Source organism: Manis pentadactyla, chromosome 7 (genome assembly GCF_030020395.1).
Source record: "Manis pentadactyla isolate mManPen7 chromosome 7, mManPen7.hap1, whole genome shotgun sequence".
Taxonomy (NCBI): domain Eukaryota; kingdom Metazoa; phylum Chordata; class Mammalia; order Pholidota; family Manidae; genus Manis; species Manis pentadactyla.
Genome location: NC_080025.1, coordinates 54549537 through 54572966, shown reverse-complemented (window position 1 = coordinate 54572966; position 23430 = coordinate 54549537). Strand labels below are relative to the sequence as shown.

Sequence of the window (23430 nt, the reverse complement as noted above, 5' to 3'; positions counted from 1 at the left end):
TTGATTGGGCAGAGTTGTAAAGGAGTAGAGTGATTTAGGTTAAGTTGTTAGTTTAAAATAGATTATTCTAACTTTAAAATATTTAAAGTTTAAAATATTTAAAACATGTAATCTCCATGGTAAGCACAAATAAAATACTATAGAATATACATAAAAGGAAACGAAAAAGAAATCAAAAGCATGTAGCTACAAAAAAAATCAATGAAAAATAACAAAAGGTAGCAAGAGAGGAAGACAGGGACAAAATAGCCACGAAACATATGGAAAACCATTAGCAAATGACAATAGTAAGTCTATCCTATCAGTAATTACTTAAATATAAAGAGATAATGCTCCCCAAATAAAAGATATCAAGTGAAAAAATGTATTTAAAACACACAAGAGCCATCTATATGCTGTCTACATTTAAAGAGACTCACTTTAAATCTAAGGATATGCATAGGCCAAAAGCAAAATGATGGAAGAAAAAAATATACTATGCAAATAGTAAATAGCAGAAATAATAACAAATACAACAGATAAAATAGGTTTTAAGGCAAAAACAGTCACAATAGACAAACAAGGATATTTTATAATGATGAAAGGGTCAATTTACCAGAAATATATAAAAATTATAAATACATATGCACCTCACATCAGAGTTTCCAAATATATGAAGGAAACATTAACAGAATTGAAGAGAAAAGTAAAGAGCAACACAGTAATAGTAGGAGATTTCAATAGCCCACTTTTAATCATGGATAGAACAATCAGGCAAAAAATCAAGTAAGGAAGCAGAGGACTTGAATACTAAATGCCTAACAGACATACACAGAACATTTCAACCAATAATAGTAGAATATACATTCTTCACCAATGCACATGGAATATTCTCCAGGATAGACAATGTTATGCCAAAAAACAAGTTTTAACAAATTTAAGAGAACTGAAATCATACCAAGTATCTTTTCTGGCCACAGTGGGATAAAACTAGAAGTCAATAGCAAGGAAAAAGTGGAAAATTCATGAATATGTAGAAATTAAATAACACACACTTAAACAACTAATGAGTCAAAAAAGAAATCACCATATCTGGAGACAAATAAAAGTGAAAAAAAAAAAAAACCAAACAGCATACCAAAACTTATGGAACACAGTGAAAGCAATACTAAGAAGAAAGTTTATGTCACTAAATATTTACATTAAACAAATTCTCAAATCAACAACTTAACTTCCCACCTTGAGGAACTAAAAAAGAACTAAATCCAAAGTTAGTAGAAGGAAGGGAGTAATAAAGATTAAAGCAGAAATGAATAGAGAATAGAAAAAAATCAAAACATAGAGTTGGTTCTCTTGAAAAATCAACAAAATTGACAAATCCTTAGCTAGAATAACCAAGAAAAAAAAGAGAAGCCCCACATCAATATAATCAGAAATGAAAGAGGTGACATTACAACATGAATAAAAAGGATTATAAGAGATGACTATGAACAACTGTACACCAGCAAATTGAATAATATGAAATAAATGGATAAATAAATGTTTGATATCTTGATCTGGATGATGGGTACATGAGTGTATACACATATCAAAATTCATTGAGCTATACAGTAAGATTTCTGTTTGTTGTATGTATCCCAATAAAAAATAAAGTGAAATAGCTAAACACTCTAACAAAAATAAATAAAATTCCTAACAGAGAAAAAAATGGATTGATTACTAGAAATATATAACCTAACAAGACTGAGTCATGAAAAAGTTAGAAATCTGTACATACCTTTCATCAGCCTCCCAACAGAGTAAATCTCAGGACTAGATGGCTTCTCTGGAGAATACTATCAATGTTTAAAGAAGAGAACACCAACATTCCTCAAACTCTTTCAAAAAACTGAAGAAGGAGGAACATTTCCAAACTCAGTATATGAGGCCAGCATGACCCTGATACTAAAGCTAGGCAATAGAACTATAAGAAAAATAAACTACAAATATCTCAGATTAATATTGATATAAAAGTCTTCAACAAAATAGTAGCTAACTGAATTAAACAGCACTTTAAAAGTATTCCACAACAAAATGGGATTCATTCCTCCAATGCAAGAATGGTTCAACACATGAAAAACAATTTCATACACCACAGTTACAGAATGAAAGACAAAAACCATATGATTACCTCAACTGATGCAGGAAAAACGTTTAACAAAATGCAACACCCTTTCATGATAAAAACATTAAATCAACTAGTAACAGAAGAAAACTATCTCACATAATTAAGGCTATATATGAAAACCCCACAACTAACATTAACACTCAATGGAGACAAACTGAAAGCTTTTATTCTAATATCAGGAACAAGGCAAGGATGTCCATTCTCATCACTTCTGCTCAAAATAGACTGGAAGTCCTAGCAAGAGATAGCGGTCAAGAAAAAAAGACACCCAAATTGGAAAGGAAGAAGTAAGATTACCTGTTTGCAGATGACATGATCTTACACATAGAAAACTAAAGATTCCACAAAAAGCCTACTGAAACTAAAACATGAATTCAGTAAAGTTGCAGGATACAAAGAATACACCCAAAAATCAGTTACATTTCTATACAATAACAATGAATAATCTGAAAGGGAAATTAAGAAAATAATCCCACTTACAATAACATTAAAAAGAACAAAATATTTAGGAATAAACTTCACCAAGATGGAAGAAGACTTTTAACTGAAAACTACAAAACATTGCTAAAAGAAATTAAAGAAGACACAGACAAATGGAAAGACATCACATGTTCATGGATTGGAAGAATTCATACTGTTAAAATGCCCATACTACTTAAAGCAATCTACAGATAGCTTCAATGTAATCCCTATGAAAATCCCAATGACGTTTTTACAGAAATAGAAAAAAAACTAAAATTCATATGGAATCTTAAGGGCCCCCAAATAAATCCTGAAAAAGAACAAAGTTGGAAGCCTCACACTTCTCTTGACTTCAAAACATATTAAAAAGCTACAGTAATTAAAGCAGTGTGGTGCTATGTAAGCACAGACATATGGAACAAATGGAACAGAATAGAGAAGCTAAAAATAAACTCTTATGTATATGGTCATATGATCTCATGCAAGGTTGTCAAGACCACACAATGGGGAAAAAGCACAGTCTTCAACAAATGAGGCATCTACATGCAAAAGAATGAACTTGGATCTTTACCTTATACCATATACAAAAATTAACTCAAATGTATTAAAGATATGATAAAGGGTTAATATCCACAATGTACAAAGAATTCCTACAACTCGACAGTAATAGAAATCTCTCATTTTAAAATGTCTAAAGGATTTAGGCATTTCTCCAAAGGAGGTATACAAATAGCCCACAAGCATATGAAAGCACGTTGAACATCACTAATTATTAGAGAAATGTAACAAAACATCACACACACACACACACACACACACACACACACACATACACACACACAGAGAGAAATACCCCAGTACATAACAAGTGAGGATGTGGAGAAACTGGAACCTTGTCAAAGTTAGTGGGAATATAAAATGGTATAGCACTGTGGAAAATAGTATAGAGGTTTCTCAAAAAATTAAAAATAGAATTATCATATAATCCAGCAATCCTACTTCTGAGTATTTATCCAAAAGAATTGAAAGCAGGATTGAAGACATTTTTCATACCCATGTTCACTGAAGTATTATTCACAATAGCCAAGAGGTGGAGACAACCCAAATGTCTGCTGAAGGATGAATGGGGTTTTAAAATGTGGTATATACATACAATGGAATATTACTCAGATTTCAAAAACAAAAATCCTGTCACATGCAACACAGATGAACCTTAAGGATGTTATACCAAGTGAAGTAAGTCAATCACAAAAAGACAAATAGTGTATGATTTCACTTCTATGAGGTATCTAACAAACAGGAAGTACAAAGGTGGTTGCCAGGGGTTGTGCGGAGGGGCAAATGGGGAGCTGTTGTTCCACAATTATAAAGTATCAGTTTTGCAATATTAAAAAGTCCTAGAGATCAGTTCATAACAACATAAATGTAGCTAATACTACTGAATGATACACTTAAGAATAGTTAAGGTGGTAAATATTCTGTTATGTGTTTTTTATAATTAAAATAATCAAAGTACCCAGGCTCAGAGACCATGGAATCATCTTATAAAATTACATTAGAGTAAAAACCTTCCTACCTGCCTCCTATTCCCATCTCTCTCTCTTCCCCTTTAGTTTGAACTACAGTGAGGTCAAATATCACTGCTAGTGAATGGAAAAGAGGCAAATTAGAAAAAGGGGAGAAAAAGGAACACTTTTCTTTGGCAGCTGTTGGCCCACTTGCACCACACCCAGCCAGGGGAAGAAGGGATGGCTTGTCTTTGAAAGGAGATTGAAGTGCTGATCAATATAAAGCACTTAGCACTATAATTTCTAATTTAGTAGTTTAGAACTTAAGAATTAACTAGGAACAAGCAGAAGAGTCAGTCGGCATACCCAGTTTAATCCACTGGCAGAGAAAGAAACTTCCCATTGGGCTTGTTTAAAGACACAACGGGAAGCAAAAATAGAAATATTTTCTAATTGTAGCCAATGCATTTTACCTGTTCAGTGTATTAGTTTCAAATGCTAATGTGTATAATACTAATCAATCAATCAACCAATTAATTGGAATGCCAATGCATGCAATATTAATATTAATAATATTAGTCTATATGTCAATATTAATAATATTAGTGTATATATTAATATTAATAAATAGAGGAAAAGTTGGGAAGGCCTGTCCTCTAAATGGCTACCAATGCCATCTGCAGGGATGCATAAAAAAGGGGGTCATTTGAAAGGAGATTTTTATTCTTCACTTGACGCACAGCTATACTACTTGAATTATTTGCATGGATTGTGAATTCATGTTACTTACATAGGAAATGTGAGATTTTTTACAGTCAGAATTTTGAATTAACATATTATGCAGATTTATTTAATATAGGTAATTGGTCTGCCTACATACTATCCACTTTCTTATAACCAGGTATTAGTGAACCTCTTGGGAGAGACAAACTTTCTTTGAAATTGTTGGTATCCAGCATTTACAACATGGCCAGATGTAAAGACTGTGTTTTCTAGATTTTTCTTTTTTTCCATAGCAAAAAGAAGGAAGAATGAGAAAGGTTCAACGTCCTTTTCTCCATAAATGCTTAAATGGAAAAAATAAAATACCTCATTAACTCTATCAATGCCTACTGTTAGTAAATGAGCTCACCAAGGATGAATACTGACATTATAGTGGTATCTGCCCATATTCTTTTTTTTTTAAAGCACCTTAATGGATAGCATAATTTGACGGAGAAATTTTACATCAATATGGTGCTTCCAAAAAGAAGTACTAACAATCACTTATTTGAATCCATTCTTTTAACACAGGAAGAATATCAGCTTACAAATGCTTACCAAAAAAACTAAGAGAACCTCCACTAAGCAAAAAAAGCAATGTGGAAAACTTTCTCTGACATTAATTAATGATAAATGGTAAACATTGTTTTCCTGGATATATTTTGCCATTATTTTGGCCCTTTCTCACATGTTATCACTAGAATTTATAGGAGCTGCTTCCTGCCAACATAAGCATTGTGTGAAAACTTCACGAACATAGCTAGGAAGAATAGACCAATGACCTCTGTATGACTTCCTAGCAACTCTGCAAGACAGAAGTCTAATTTGACATGTGGTTTTGGTGGTTTGACCAGCTTTGGCTAACATCAGGTCCACATATAAGGGGGGTGTGCAGTGGCTCCTTGCCCCAGGGCACCAGCTCGGTCTCATGGACTGTGAGTCACAGTGGCAGGAGAGAGACTCCTTCCTGGCTGTCTTGACTCATTTGGGAGCAGAAGAGGATGCTCATTGAGGTTGTGGTCCTGTGTTATGTGAGACACCACGATGAGCTAAACAGCTTCACCAAGATGCAACCAAATCCCTCAAATTAGGAGAGAATAGAATGAGAATGACCAAATTCACTGATGGTTTGAGTTGGCAAAGATCTAGGAAGTTCTAACATTAGCTCAGGCCATAAATAATGTTTTACTTTGGTCTTTTCTATTTCTAATAGTTAAATTGCTGCAGCTGAAGTTGGCTTTTCAATAAATTCTATAGCAATTTTCATTATTTTTAAAAGTTAATTAACTTTCAAAGTCTATCTTGAATCAGATCCAAATGTCCCAACTTGCCTCAGAACCCATGTCTCTTTGAATGGTAGAAATGTTGCCCTTCCCAACAGCCATCCACTAATGTGTCCTTCCCCAGGATTGGTGTGATTTTCTTTTTTAAAACTGAAACTAACAATGCCAGGTTTTTAACTTTTTCACTTAACTAGTAGTATCATTTTATGGGAACTAAACTGTAACATGCACTAACGGTTTGTCTTATTATTAAATTACTACAAGGATGTCCCATTTGGACAAACTCCTAAGACTGGTTTAGTTACACTCTAGTAAATAATAAAGGGAATATAAAAAGAGGTTAGAACAAAATGTGTTCATTTCTCCTTTATCATATGACCAGCCATAGCCCCTCTCATAATGTAAAGTGATTTCTCAGCATGGATAATTCAGAGACCTATAGTTTCATGGACCATTCAACTAGGCTACTCACACATCACTTCCTCCATTTCTTTTCCTATAACTTATTGGGGAACTGCCTATTTTCTACAGTAGTTGCACCATTTCACATTCCCAGCAATAATGGACAAGGATTCCAATTTTTTCACACCCTCACTAATCGTTTTTATTTTCCATTTTCTGGTAGGGGGAAGTGGATTGTTTTGGTTTTGTTGTTTGCCGTTCTACTGGGTAAGAAGTAGTACTTCATTCCGGCTTTGATTTTTATTTTCCTAATAACTAAAGATGTTGAGCATCTTTTCATGTCTTAATGGCCATTTGTATATCTGCTTTGAAAAATGTCTATTTAAGTCCTTTGCCTTTTAAAAAATTTGGTTGTCTCTTGCTGATGGATGGTGACTGTAATGGGGTATGTGGTGGGGACTTGATAATAAGAGGCAATGTAGTAACCACAATGTTGCTGATGTGAAACCTGAGCATAAGATTGTATATCAATGATACCTTAATAAAAAAAATGTTTGGTTGTCTTTTGTTACTGAGTTGTTCTTTATTTAATCTGAATTCTAGACTACTTTCAGATATAATACTTGCAAATATTTTCTCCAATTCTGTAGGGTTTTTGTTCACTTTCTTGATACTGTTCTTTGCTCTACAAGAGTTTTTAAATTTCAATGAAGTCCAATTTATCTGTTTTTATTGTTGTTTGTGCTTTTTAGTTGTCACATCTAAGAATCCATTACCAAATCCAAGGACATAAAGATTTACCCCTATGTTTCTTCTAAGAGTTTTAAGTTTTTAGCCTTTTAAATTTAGGCTATATCTCTTTTTGAGATAATTTTTGGAATGAAGTAGAGGTCCAATTTCATTCTTTTGCATATATATGTCCCAATACCATTTGTTGAAGAGACTATCCTTTATCCCATTGAATGGTCTTGACATCTTTTTTGAAAGTCAATTGGCCATAGATGTTTAGATTTATTTCTGGACCCTCCATTCTGTTCCATAGATCTCTATGTCTGTTTATTTCAGTATCACACTGTCTTGGCTACTGTAGCTTTGGTGTAAGCTTTAAAGTCAGGAAGTATGAATTTTCCAACTTTGTTCTTTCTCAAGATTGATTTGGCTATTTGGGATCCCTTACTCTGTATGAATCTGAAGATCAAATTTTCCCTTCCTGGAAAAGGTCTATTGAAATTTTAGTAGAGATTGCACTGAACCTATAGATGGGAGTGAGAAGTGTTGCCATCTCAACAATATTAAGTTTTCAATCCATGAACATGGGCTGTCATTCCATTTATTTATATCTTCTTAAATTTATTTCAGCAATGTCTTAAAGTTTTCAGTATACAAGTCTTTTACCTCATTGGTTAAATTTATTCCTATGGTTTCTTATGTTAATGTAAATGGAATTGTTTTCTTAATAGAAAACACACCTGATTTTTTGTATTGATCTTGTACCTGTAACTTTGCTAAACTCACTTATTAACTCTAGTGGAGTTTTTTATAGATTCTTTGAGATTTTCTACATATAGGTTCATACTATCTGTAAGTACATATAGTTTTACTTCATCCTTTAACTATGGTAGTTTTGTAATATATTTCAGAATCAGGAAGAATGATGACTCTAGCTTTGTTTTTTGTTAAGGTTGCTTTGGCTACTCTGGGTCTTTTGTTGTTCCAATTTTAGGAATCTCTATTCCTATATAAAATGCCATTGTAATTTTCATGGACTAGCATTGAATACATAGATTGCTTTGGGTAGTATGGACATAGGTACTGGGTTGTAAATGTTAACAATATTAAGTCTTCCAATCTATGAATGCAAGAAATCTTTCCATTTATTGGTATTTTCTTTCATTCATTTATTTCATCAGTGCATTATAGCTTTCAGTGTACCAATTTTTCACTTCCCTGGTTAGATTTATTCCTAAATATTTGTTTTTGATACTACTGTAAATGAGATGGTTTTCCTAATTTCCTTTTTGGGTAGTTCATTGTTAGTACATGGAAATGCAACTGATTTTTGTATGCTGATTTGGTATCCTGCAACTTTCCTGGATTCATTTATTAGTTTTAACAGGTTTGTGCTTGTGCAAGTGTATAATCTTTGGGGTTTTCTATATATAAGATCAACTGCAAACAGAAAATTTTACTTCTTCCTTTCCAATTTGGATGCCTTTTATATCTTTTTCTTGCCTAATTGCCCTGGATACGACTTCTAGTACTATGCTGAATAGAAGTGGTAAAAGTGAATAGGATAGAAGGGCACCTTTGTTTTGTTCCTGATTAGAGGAAAAGTTTTCAAATTTTCACCATTGAGCATGATGTTAGCTTTAGGTTTGTTATATACTATTATGTTGACATACATTCTTTCTATGTCTAATCTGTTGATAGTTTTTACCACAAAGGTATATTGAATTTTGTCAAATGCTTTTTCTGCATCTATTGAGATTATCATGGTTTTTTATCCTTTATTCTGTTAATGCAGTATATCACATTTATTGATTTGCATTTTTTAACGATCCTGGCAGCCCAGGGATAAATTCCATCTGATCATGATGTATGAGCCTATAAATGTGCTGTTGAATTCTTTTGGCTAGGATTCTTGTTGCAGATGTTTGCATCTAGAATTTCTTTTACAGATTTTTGCATCTATACTCATTAGAGATATGGACCTGAAATTTTCTTTTCTTGTAATGTCTTTTTCTGGTTTGGGTATAAGCAAAATGCAGGCCTTGTAAAATGAGTTTGGAAGTGTTGCCACTCTTCAATACTTTGAAAGAATTTGAGAAGGATTGATGTTAATTCTTTAAATGTTTGACAAAATTTAAAGCCATGCAAAGCCATTTAGTCCTGGACTTTTCATTGTTGGAGATCTTTCTTTTCACTATTGATTTAATTTCCTTACTTGTTATTTGTTTGTTCATATTTTCTAGTCCTTCTACTACATGATCAAGCAATTCCACTCCTCGGTGTACATCCAAAAGAACTGAAATCAGAATCTCAAAGAGGTATCTGCAGTGCCATGTTCATTGCAGCATGACTCACACTAGTCACAATTAGGGAACAACCCATATTTTGATGAATGTAGACAAATAAAGACAAATAAAGAAGGAAAATGTGGCATATGCATGCAATAGGATGCTACTGAGCCTTTAAAAAAGAAGGAAATGGGAATTCAAGATGGCCATGTGAGAGGTAAGAAGAGAACTCCTCCCAAAACCACAAATAGTACAAAAATATAGTTAATTAATACAACTAACCCTAAAACAGCAACAAGAAAGAACACTGAAGCAGACAGACCTCACGAACAGAGCAGACCTTCCAAAACAGGGTAACTTACGAAAGCCTTAATCCGGTGGGACCCAAGCCCTTCCCCCACCCCAGCTCATCGGCAGGAGGAAGATAAATGGAGCGGGGGAGGGGGTGGAAGCCTAGGACTGCTGAACACCTAGCCCTGGAGATCTGCTTTGTGAGCAGAAACCTACACTGGGTGGAGCTCCGGATGTTGAGGAGCTCAGACAGGTGGGGTGCTTGAGACACTGAGATTCTGGTCATTTGTGGAGGATGGGATCCACACCCGGCTGCTCTGGGACAAGGTAAAGGCGGGTGGTCTGAGAGGCTTCCTAGCAGCTAGAGGGCTGCTGAAGGGGTGGGGTATGCACAGAACTTGCTGCTCAGGGGAGGGGAGAGCTGAACAAGGTTGTCTGGGTGCGCTCTGCCCAGCTGGTTGGGAACTTTGAGGAGCTTCAGGTGCCCTATCCCCCTGGCTGCCTACTCAGCTCTGAGGACCCCCACTGTGACACGCAGCCTGCTGTGCCTCCCCCCTAGCCTGTCAGCACTGGTATGCAAACCAGCAATCACTGTGCTGGCATCAAGCCAGCCAGAAGGAGGCCCCACCTACAATAGCTATAGATGCAAAGCACAGAGGCTTACACCTGTGTGCTTGGCCCACTGGCTCTGACACTGTAGACAGGCACGGCAGACGGGAATCAGGAAACAGATCTTTCCTCCCCACAGGCACAAGCTCTGCTCCCTTACAACCCCCAACCTCACTCTAGGGGCTGAGCAGCTCCAGAGACTGGAGCTTCTGGGTACTAGTGGGCAGCACACACAAATATGAAATGCCGAAAGAACATACTCCAGACCAAAATCTCACAAACCCAAGAAAAAGGATCAAATGAAACTGAAGTCACCAATTTTCCTGAAAGAGAGTTCAAAATAAAAATCATAAACATGCTTATGGAGGTACAGAAAAATATTCAAGAACTCAGGAATGAATTTAAGTCAGAGATTCAATCCTTAAGAAATTGCATATCTGAAATGAAACATACATTGGAGGGATTTAAAAGCAGATTAGATGTAGTAGAAGAGACAGTAAATGGAAGAGAAATAAGAGAAGAGGAATACAAAGAAGCTGAGGCACACAGAGAAAAAAGAATCTCTAAGAATGAAAGAACATTGAGAGAACTGTGTGACCAATCTAAATGGAACAATTTCATATTATAGGGGTACCAGAAGAAGAAGAGAGAGAAAAAAGGGATAGAAAGTGTCATTGAGGAGGTAATTGCTGCAAACTTCCCCAGTCTGGGGAAGGAGATAGTCTCTCAAGTCATGGAGGTGCACAGATTCCCAACACAAGGGACCCAAGGAAGACAACATCAAGACATATAATAATTAAAATGGCAAAGATCAAGGATAAAGACAGACTTTTAAAAGCAGCTAGAGAGAGTAAAAAGATCACATACAAAGGGAAACCCATTAGGCTATCAGACTTCTCAACAGAAACTTTAGAGGCTAGAAGAGAGTGGCATTATGTATTTAATGCAATGAAGCAGAAGGGCCTCGAACCAAGAATACTATACCCAGCAAGGCTATAATTTAAATTCAAAGGAGGGATTAAACAATTTTCAGATGAGAAAAAGTTGAGAGAATTTACCTCCCACAAACCACCTCTACAGTACGTTTTGGAGGGACTCCTACAGATGGAAGTATTCCTAAAGCTAAATAGATGTCACCCAAGGGATAGACAAAGAGTAAAGAATATGATTCATAACTTACAAAGAATGGAGGAGGAAGAAAAAGAAGAAAGAAAAAAAAAGAACCTTTAGGTTGTGTTTGTAATAGCACATGAAGTGAGTTAAATTAGACTGTTATGTAGTAAGGGAAATACCCTTGAACCTTTGGTAACCAGGAATCTAAAGTCTGTAATGGCAATAAGTACACACCTATCGATAATTGCCCTAAATGTAAATGGTCTGAATGCACCAATCAAAAGACATAGAGTCACTGAATGGATAAAAAAAACAAGGCCTGGGGAGGAGCCAAGATGGTGGTGAGAGTAGAGCAGCAGAAATCTCCTCCCAAAAACATACATATTTTTGAAAATAAAACAGATACAATTATTCCAAAAAGTGAGACCAGAAGATACAGGACAACAGCCGGGCTACATCCACACCTGCGAGAACCCAGCGCCTCGTGAAGGGGGTAAGATACAAGCAGTGGCCTGGCAGGACCCGAGCGGCCGTCACCCCAGCTCCTAGCGGGAGGAGAGGAGTCGGAGCAGGGAGGGAGAGGGAGCCCAGGACTGCTAAACAACCAGCCCCAGCCATCCGCACCAGAGCACAGACACACAGTGTGTGGGGTGCTGGATACTAGGGAAAAAGGACAGTAAAACCTGCGAGCGGGTCCCCGCAGCCTGTGCCCCTGGGACAAAGAAAAGCGAGTGCTTTTTGAAAGTCTTAAAGGGACAGGGACCTCACAGCTGGACAGAGGTGTCCCAGCACAATCAGCTCAGCAGCTGGGAACCCGGGGAACTCTGGGTGCCCTAATCCCCTGGGCGGCAGCACAGCTCCGAGACCCCTCACAGCGATAAACAGCCTCCTGCCCTTTCCCGCTCCGGCGCCATAGCAACCACGTGCAGAGCTTCCTTCACAGCAGCCAAGCAAAAATCAGAAACACCGTCTGTGTGCAACTGCCCAGCACAAGCCACTAGAGGTCGCTGTTCTCCCAGGAGAGAAAGGCCACAAACTAGCAAGAAGGTACATTCTCCCAGCTGACATGTACCAACTACCCATGATTATCTCTATCACCATGAAAAGGCAGAAGAATTTGATATAGAGCAGATTAACCCACACAGTCTCCCCTGAAAAGAAATCTGTGGAGATAGACCTAACCAATCTTCCTGTAAAAGAATTTAAAACTAAGGTCATAACCATGCTGATGGACTTGCAGAGAAATATGCAAGAGTTAAGGAAGGAGAACACAGAAATAAAACAATCTCAGTATTTAAAAGCAGAATGGATGAGATGCAAGAGGACATTGATGGATTAGAAACCAGAGAAGAGGAACGTATAGAAGCTGATGCAGAGAGAGATAAAAGGAACTCAAGGAATGAAACAATATTAAGAGAACTGTGTGACCAATCCAAAAAGAACAATATCTGCATTATAGGGGTACCAGAAGAAGAAGAGAGAGAAAAAGGGATAGAAAGTGTATTTGAAGAAATAATTGCTGAAAACTTCCCCAAACTGGGGGAGGAAGTAATCACTCAGACCACATAAGTACACAGAACCCCCAACAGAAAGGGCTCAAAGAGGACAACACCAAGACACATAATAATTAAAATGGCAAAGCTCAAGGACAAGGACAGAATTTTAAAGGCAGCTAGAGAGAGGAAAAAGGTCACCTACAAAGGAAAACCCATCAGGCTATCATCAGACTTCTCAACAGAAACCTTACAGGCCAGAAGAGAATGGCATGATATATTTAATGAAATGAAACAGAAGGGCCTTGAATCAAGAATACTATATCCAGCACGATTATCATTTAAATATGAAGGCGGGATTAAACAATTCCCAGACAAGCAAAAGTTGAAGGAATTTGCCTCCCATAAACCACCTCTACAGGGTATTTTAGTGGGACTGCTCTAGATATGAGCACTCCTAAGGCTAAATAGATGTCACCAGAGAAAATAAAATCACAGCAAAGAAAGGAGACCAACGAAATACTAACTAAAGTCAAAAAATAAAATCAACTACCCACAAAAGCAGTTAAAGGAAACACAAAAGAGAACAGAATAAAACACCCAACATATAAATAATGGAGGAGGAGGAATAAGAAGGGGGAGAAATAAAGAATCATCAGCAGTGTTTATAATAGCTCAATAAGTGAGTTAAGTTAGACAGAAAGATAGTAAAGAAGCTAAACTTGAACCTTTGGTAACCACAAGTCTAAAGCCCTTAATGGCAATAAGAATATGTCTTTCAATAATCACCCTAAATGTAAATGGACTGAATGCACCAATCAAAAGACACAGAGTAATAGAATGGATAAAAAAGCAAGACCCATCTATATGCTGCTTACAAGAGACTCACCTCAAACCCAAAGACATGCACAGACTAATAGTCAAGGGATGGAGAAAGATATTTCGTGCAAACAACAAGGAGAAAAAAGTCGGTGTTGCAGTACTAGTATCAGACAAAATAGACTTCAGGACAAAGAAAGTAACAAGGGATAAAGAAGGACATTACATAATGATAAAGGGCTCAGTCCAACAAGAGGATATAACCATTATAAATACATATGCACCCAACACAGGAGCACCAGCATATGTGAAACAAATACTAACAGAACTAAAGGAGGAAATAGAATGTAATGCACTTATTTTAGGAGAATTCAACACATCACTCACTCCAAAGGATAGATCCACCAGACAGAAAATAAGTAAGTACATGGAGGCACTAAACAACACACTAGAACAGATGGACCTAATAGACATCTATAGAACCCTACATCCAAAAGCAACAGGATACACATTCTTCTCAAGTGCACATGGAACATCCTCCAGAATAGACCACATACTAGGCCACAAAAAGAGCCTCAGTAAATTCAAAAAGATTGAAATTCTATCAACCAACTTTTCAGACCACAAAGGTATAAAACTGGAAAAAAATTGTACACAGAAAGTAAAAAGGCCCACAAACACATGGAGGCTTAACAACATGCTCCTAAATTATCAATGGATCAACAATCAAATCAAAATAGAGATCAAGCAATATATGGAAACAAATGACAACAACAACACAAAGCCCCAACTTCTGTGGGATGCAGCGAAAGCAGTCTTAAGAGGAAAGTATATAGCAATTCAGGCATATTTAAAGAAGGAAGAGCAATCCCAATAGTCTAATGTCACAATTACTAAACTGGAAAAAGAAGAACAAATGAGGCCTAAAATCAGCAGAAGGAGGGACATAACAAAGATCAGAGAAGAAATAAATAAAATTGAGAAGAATAAACCAATAGAAAAATAAATGAAACCAAGAGCTGGTTCTTTGAGAAAATAAACAAAATAGATAAGCCTCTAGCCAGACTTATTAAGAGAAAAAGAGAATCAACAGATATCAACAGAATCAGAAACGAGAAAGGAAAAATCATGACGGACCCCACAGAAATATAAAGAATTATTAGAGAATATTATGAAAATCTATATGCTAAGAAGCTGGAAAACCTAGAAGAAATGGACAACTTCCTAGAAAATACAACCTTCCAAGACTGACCAAGGAAGAAACAGAAAATCTAAACAAACCAATTACCAGCGAAGAAATTGAAGCTGTAATCAAAAAACCACCCAAGAACAAAACCCCTGGGTCAGATGAATTTACCTCGGAATTTTACCAGACATAGAGAGAAGATATAATACCCATTTTCCTTAAAGTTTTCCAAAAAACAGAAGAGGATGGAATACTCCCAAACTCATTCAACAAAGCCAACATCACACTAATACCAAAACTAGCCAATGCCCCACCACATAAGAAAATTGCAGACCAATATCCCTGATGAACATAGATGCAAAAATACTCAACAAAATATTAGCAAATCGAATTCAAAATTACATCAAAAGGATCATACACCATGACCCAGTGGGATTCATCCCAGGGGTGCAAGGATGGTACAACATTCAAAAATCCATCAACATCATCTACCACATAAATAAAAAGAAGGACAAAAAGCACATGATCATCTCCATAGATGCTGAAAAAGCATTTGACAAAATTCAACATCCATTCATGATAAAAACTCTCAACAAAAGGGGCATAGAGGGCAAGTACCTCAGCATAATAAAGGCCACATATGATAAACCCACACCCAACATCATACTGAGCAGCGAGAAGCTGAAAGCTTTTCCTCTGAGATCTGGTACAAGACAGGGATGCCTACTCTCCCCACTGTTATTCAACATAGTACTGGATGTCCTAGCCACGGCAATTAGACAAAACAAAGAAATACAAGGAATCCAGATTGGTAAAGAAGAAGTTAAACTCTCACTATTTGCAGATGACATGATACTGTACATAAAAAACCCTAAAGACTCCACCCCAAAACTACTAGAACTGATATCAGAATTCAGCAAAGTTACAGGATACAAAATTAACACACAGAAATCTGTGGCTTTCCTATACACTAACAATGAACTAATAGAAAGAGAAATCAGGAAAATAATTCCATTCACAGTAGCCTCAAAAGGAATAAAATACCTAGGAATAAACCTAACCAAGGAAGTGAAAGACCTATACCGTGAAAACTATAAGACACTCTTAAGAGAAATTAAGAAGGACACTAACAAATGGAAATTCATCCCGTGCTCTTGGCTAAGAAGAATTAATATAGCCAAAATGGCAATCCTGCCCAAAGCAATATACAGATTTGATGCAATCCCTATCAAATTACCAATAGCATTCTTCAACGAACTGGAACAAATAGTTCAAAAATTCATATGGAAACATCAAAGACCCCGAATAGCCAAAGCAATCCTGAGAAGGAAGAATAAAGTAGGGGGGATCTCGCTCCCCAACTTTAAGCTCTACTACAAAGCTACAGTAATCAAGACAGTTTGGTACTGGCACAAAAACAGAGCCACAGACCAGTGGAACAGAATAGAGACTCCAGGTATATACCCAAGTATATATGGTCAATTAATATACGATAAAGGAGTCATGGACATACAATAGGGAAATGAAAGCCTCTTCAACAGCTGGTGTTGGCAAAACTGGACAGCTACATGTAAGAGAATGAAACTTACATGTCTAACCCCATTAGACTATTGTCTAACCCCATACACAGAAGTAAACTCAAAATGGATCAAATACCTGAATGTAAGTCATGAAACCAGAAAACCCTTAGAAAAAAATATAGGCAAAAATCTCTTGGACATAAAAATGAGCAATTTCTTCATGAATATATCTCCAGGCAAGGGAAACAGAAGCAAAAATGAACAAGTGGGACTATATCAATCTAAAAAGCTTCTGTACAGCAAAGGATATCATCAGTAGAAGAAAAAGACATCCCACAGTATTGGAGAATATATTCATAAATGACATATCCGATAAGTGGTTGACATCCAAATTATATAAAGAGCTCACACACCTCAACAAACAAAAACAAATAAGCCAATTAAAAAATGGGCAGTGGAACTGAACAGACACTTCTCCAAAGAAGAAATTCAGATGGCCAATAGACACATGAAAAGATGCTCCACATTGCTACTTATGAGAGAAATGCAAATTAAAACCACAATGAGATATCACCTCACACCAGTTAGGATAGCCAACATCCAAAAGACAAACAACAAATGTTGGTGAGGATGTGGAGAAAGGGGAACCCTCCTACACTGCTGGTTGTAATGTAAACTAGTTCAACCATTGTGGAAAGCAGTATGGAAGTTCCTCAAAAAACTCAAAATAGAAATACCATTTGACACAGGAATTCCACTCCTAGGAATTTACCCTAAGAATGCAGCAGCCCAGTTTGAAAAAGACATATGCACCCCTATGTTTATCGCAGCACTATTTACAATAGCCAATAAATGGAAGCAACCAAAGTGTCCATCAGTAGATGAATGGATAAAGAAGATGTGGTACATATACATAATGGAATATTATTCAGCCATAAGAAGAAAACAAATCCTACCATTTGCAACAACATGGTTGGAACTAGAGGGTATTATGCTCAGTGAAATAAGCCCGGCAAATAAAGACAAGTACCAAATGATTTCACTCATCTTTGGAGTATAAGAACAAAGCAAAAACTGAAGGAACAAAACAGCAGCAGGCTCACAGAACCCAAGAATGGACAAGCAGTTACCAAAGGGAAAGGGACTGGGGAGGATGGTTGGGAAGGGAGGTATAGGGGGGAAAACGGGGCATTGCGATTAGCACACATAATGTAGCGGGGGTAGAGGGCACACAGGAAAGGCAGTATATATAGAGGAGACAAGTAATGACTCTATAGCATCTTACTATGCTGATGGACAGTGACTGTAATGGGGTATGTGGGGGGGACTTGATAATAGGGGGAGTCTAGTAACTATAATGTTCAAGTAATTGTAAATTAACGATATCAATACAAAAAAATTTTTTTTAAAGAAGGAAATCCTACCATTTACAATATCATGGATGGACCTGGAAAACTATGAATTTTTAAAGCTGTTTAAAAAGTAAAAGTGAATATTATCTATACCTCTGCATTTTTATTTACCAAGAGTCATTTTTCCTTTTAAACATCCTTTTATCTAAGTAACAATTGCTTTGACTGAAGCAAAAACTAAAGTGTTAATCCATTAGAGAACATTTCAAGGTTCTCTAATTTAACTGGGTGACAAATGATGGCATTATCTAGTTCTTATTTCTTAAAAGGCATTTAATAGCTCAGTGGCACAACCAGACTCATCTTACTGTGACATTGCTTCATTTGATTCAATCATCACTTTTTCTTTACAATATCTGTCTTTTCCAGATAATGTCTAGGGATTTCTGGAATACAAAATTCAGGGCTAAAAATGCTCATATGCTGTCTGAGAATCCAGGGAGCTCCAGAACCTGAACCTGGACGGGGCAGGTTTCAGATTCAGGCCCTGGGCCTGGGGAATCCAAAGTAAAGGCTGGGTTGAGCAGCAAGTAGGGATGGGGAGAGGGTGACTTGCAGTCACTGCAGCACCTCTTACCTGCTTGTGGTACTCTCACAATGCCCACCTGAAGGGCAGACACCAAAGACCAGCCTAGCTGGGCTCACATGTGGTTCAGAGAAAAGAGCCAGAGATGCCACATCACCATGGAAAACATTGTGCCTGGAAATAAGTCAGTCACAGAAGAACAAATATTGCATGATTCCACATTTATGAACTATCTAGAACAAACTCATAGATGCATAGAATAGATTGGTGGTTGCCAGAGGATGAGGGAGGGGAAAATGGGGAGTTTTTTGATATTTATAAAGTTACAGGTATATACAAGAAGCATAAGTTCTAGAGAACTGCTGGACAACACAGAGCCCATAGTTAACAGTAGGGTGTTGTGCATTTAAAAACTTGGAAAAAAATTAGATCTCATGCTATGTGTTCTTACCACCAATATATATATATACACACACACACATATACATATATATGAAATAAGAAATAAAAATGGGAAACAAGAAATATTTTGGTGGTAATAGATTATGTTTATTACCTTGTTTATGGTGATGTTATTACAGGTGCATGCATAAACTCAGTAAAATGTATACATTAAATATATTCAACTTTTTGTATATTCGGTTTGTATCAATAAAATTGAGAAAAAACAGAAAATAAAAAAGATGAACACAAAACAAATTTGAAAATATCAAATGCTGAGAAAGATGTGGAGCAACCAGAATTTTTATTCACTGCTAGTGGGTTGTAAATTGGTAAACCAAAGAACTATTTGGCAGTGTCTACTAATAATGAATATATGCGTATCATGTGGCACAGTAATACTATTCCCAGTTACATAACAAAATCAAATGTGTAACTACATGCATCAACATACAGGCCCAGGAATATTCATAGTGGTGTCATTTGTATTATTCAAACTTTAAACAACCTAATGTCAAGCAATATTAGCATACATAAAGAAATTCTGGTGTTATATGCAAAAATGAAAATGAATAAACACTACTACATTGATATGGGTCAACATTACAAATAAATTACTGAGTGAAAAGAGCTGCACAAGTGTACATAACATAGTTTGTCCATTCATAAGTTTTCAAATGCAAACAAAACTAATTTTGGTGGTAAAATACACAATAGTCGTTATTTGCATGTAGGAGTGCAACTAGGACTAAGAATGACAAGAGATTCTAATACTGCTTGTAAATACTTAAAATCTTGGTTTAGGAGCTGGTTACACAAGTTCATTTGCTTTGTTACCAAGATAAACATTTATGATTATCACACTTCTTACATGCATTATCCTCTGAAAATTTTTCACACCCGTCAAATCAAATAATTTTTTAACTTGTATTTTATCAATTTTGGTGAGGGTGCAGGAAAGGGTTGCTCATATTTTAGTGGTAGGAATGTAATCTTAACAGCTGTTTAGAGGAGCAAATGTTAGGAATCTACTACTAAGATTTAAAATGTGCATCCTGTAGCCAGCACATTGACTTATTCATATCTCTGACCTAGAAAGCACTTGGATATAGGTATAAAAGGGCACATACATTTATGTTGAAGGTAGCAATTCTTATAAGAGAAAAACAGGAAAGAAATAAGCTATGTGTCCAAAAGTAGGGAAATCATAAATTGTATTTATTGGTTCTGAGGACTATCATGCAGTATTTTAAAACAATGAGGTAGACTGATATATAAATATGGAAAGATCTCAACGATATAATGTTGATTGCAAAAAAAACCTACAAGTGTAAATAATAGAAACTAGGAGTCATCAGGATGGGTTTCTAATTAGTGCCTGAAAAGGATTTTAGCCTAAGGTGTAATGTTTACATTTATGGCTATGTGTAACTTAAAATTAATAATAGCACTGAGAATGTCTTTGGAAGAGTATCCAAGAAGCCAGCAAAACTCCCTGCCTCCGAAAAGCGAACTGAGTGCCTAAGGAACTGCAAACGGAATTAATTTTCACGGTATAATCCTCCACACCTGTAAATATGAGAACAGTCATAACTGCAGCATCCATTGGTAAAAAGTTTAATTAAAATTTAAAGGTATTTTGAATAGAAACTAAAAGATGCCACTCTCATGGGAAAAATATACAAATATAATTGTGACTACTATTAAGATCCAAGTGTTACGCAATAGGAGCACAGAGAAAGGGTCACCTAAATAGGTCTAAGGGATTTGAAGAGAATTCAAAGGGGAGGTGATGTTTGAACAGAGAAATGGAGTGTCCTACTTTTTAATTCCTAGAGAGCTCAGTGCGAGGTGCCTATGGGCCTTGAAATCCAGTCCCATGATTATTTTCCACGACCTGGAGCCTATATCCCTAGCCAAAGACTGAAGGAAGGCGGAAGAAGCAGAATAAACAGCGAGGGGCAAGAAGCCGGTTAATAAGCTGGAGTGGTACAAAGGTCGAGCAAGTGCAACTGGCTCCGCGCTCTCCAACCCAGAGCTTCAGATTCCCACTCTCTCCCCGGGCAGACCAGCCCGCCCTCTCTCCAGCTCTTGCGTTGCTTACTGGGCAGTAGATGATTGACAGTTCCACTCACCAATCGCTGGCTCTGTTACGTGAGCACTCAGGTCCCAGCCCAGTCTTTGGTCCCTCGGGCGAAATGCGGCCTCTGTGCGTCGACGTCAGCGTGCTGACGTCAGAGCCCGGTGCTCGAGGAGGTCCGGGGTGGCTCCCTGCGGGCGGTGGACAGCACGTCGCCTACCTGGCTCGGTCCCGGTCCCGGTCCCGCCCCGCCAAGCCCCGCCCCTCCGCCCGCTCAGGCTTCCGCTGGCGCGACCACGAAGCTGCTGTGCCCCGCCAGCCTGGGGCGGAACCACCCTGTGAGGTAGGCTGGGTTTCTCGTCACCCTATTTGACAGATTGGAAAACTGAGTCACCCGGAGGCAGATGACTTGCCCAGGGCTCACTGGAGACCCACCCATGGAGGCCCAGAACCCAAGAGTCGGGTTCTGTTTGGGAGCCCTGCGCCGCTCTCCGGAGAGGAGGAGGGGCTAGGTAGGCTGTGTTTATAATAAAGGATACAAGAGAGAAGTTGCAGAACGCCGAGACCCGCTTCATTTCAGGGCGTGGGCCAAGATGCTGGGGATGGATGCAGGTAATGAGGTCTCCATTCCTTCACCCTGCGGACCCCGAGGAGTCCTCGGTGGGGTCCAGTCGCCTGCTGGCCCCGTGGGCCCTCCAGAGTGACCAAGAGTGGTTGTGACGGGGGTGATACTTGGATTATATAGACCAGGCCAGTTACTGGCCACTTTTATTCATCAAGAAAAGCTATGTTCAAAACAAAACAAAATAGAAAACTTAAATCACCAGTCATGAATGCTCTGGCTTTCGTTTCAGTTTATTGCTTTGTGCAATCATGGCCATATTTTGAAATCTCAGTCGCATGCTTACTTTTGGTTTAGGATTAGAAAGGGATTTTTTGTTCTCTTTTAGTTCAGGCATAGGTTAACATTGTGGAACTTCTCTTACCATTCGTGAAATGTGTCATTTGTTCACCATATCATTTGCCTTTTCTTTCACAGATGGAATCACTGAATTTATCATTTGACTCAGTATAGTTTGGATAAGTTTAGCAAGGTGACAAAGTAACAGGTTTGACCTCTCAAATATAGAGGAATTAGTTCAGTTCAGAATGCTTTGTTGAGAAGGTTCTGAAAAATAATTCCCATCTATACACTATCCACCCATTCACACTCTTTCTAGAAGCAGGATCTCACAAAACAAAATTTATGGTACCATTGTTTTATTAATGGATTCTGATAAGGTGGGGCATAATCCATACTTATGAAGTGGAAATGTGTATGTACAAAATATGTGTACGGATGTAATGTTTTGTATTGTGAAGAATGCATTCTCTTTAAATCTTGTTTCAAATATTGACTTTTTAATACTGCATTATTACATAGAACCTGCATTAAGGAAATGAAATTAAAGACGCTTCAGGGAACTTTTCCTTATGTTTATGAAAGGATGGTAATTATTATCATTTAAGTTTATTCTTTGGGCATGTTTATCTGCTGCCTCATCTGTTTGTTTTAGGTGTTGGAGATGGAGTGTTGAAAAATGTAGATACATTTTCTGCCCTCAAAAACCTATTTTGGTGGAGATAATAAACATGTAAATGAATGACAACTTTAGATAAAAAACATATGCTAGAAAAAATATTACAGGATAATGGACTTTACCGGGATGTGGGGGGTGGGGAGGAGGGCCTAGATTCAGTGATCAGGGAAGACTTTCTTGAGGAAGTGACCGCTCAGGTGAGACCTGAATGTTTAGACTGAGTCTGACATGGGCCCATCAGCTGGAGGTTTCCAGGCAATCATAACAATGTAAAGGAGTGAAAGGAAAAATGAGCTTGGCAAGTTCCAGGACCGTGTGGCTGGAGTGGAGTGAACCTAGGTGAAAGTGAGGCTAGGGGACAGTGGTAAGAGATGACACTTAAGGTAGGCAAGAGTGCGCTTGTTTGAACCTGGTGTAAGACTTGCAGACCGGCAAAAGAAATAGGATTTGTATATTGCCAAAGCCTTTGTTTTCTTCAGCGACACTCATAGACTCTAACCAGCTCTCTGCTTTATTTTGGTTATGAAATCATTGCAGTATTACATTGCATTTTTCACCAGTGGTCCTCTTTCTTAAAGAAAAAAACATCTTCTTCCCTCACGCACTGCGTCCTACGCTGTTTCTTTCCTCTTCATTGTTATTATGTGCCAGACTTTAAGTCTTTGCTTATCTTCAACTCCCTGCTTTAATCCTTCCTACTCCCAACCATGTGTCTTCTCCACCATTATCTTTATGTGCTGGCCCTTTGGGGAGGACTGGTAGTTAATCTCTGCTCTTTTC

At 37.4% G+C, this 23430-nt stretch overlaps 1 protein-coding gene across 5 annotated transcripts in view; it reads left to right on the top strand.

Annotated features, from left to right (window-relative positions):
* The first annotated feature begins 21270 nt into the window (after positions 1-21270).
* The window catches only part of STARD3NL (STARD3 N-terminal like), a 52744-nt gene continuing 50584 nt past the window's right edge, over positions 21271-23430 (top strand). The window contains exon 1 of one of the 5 annotated variants that reach the window (XM_036918934.2): positions 21271-21413. The gene's annotated coding sequence lies outside the window, so the exon portion shown is untranslated. Of the gene's footprint in view, positions 21414-21446; positions 21683-23430 lie in introns of those variants that run through there. The other 4 variants (XM_057504394.1, XM_057504393.1, XM_057504395.1 and 1 more) reach the window with 4 other exon arrangements.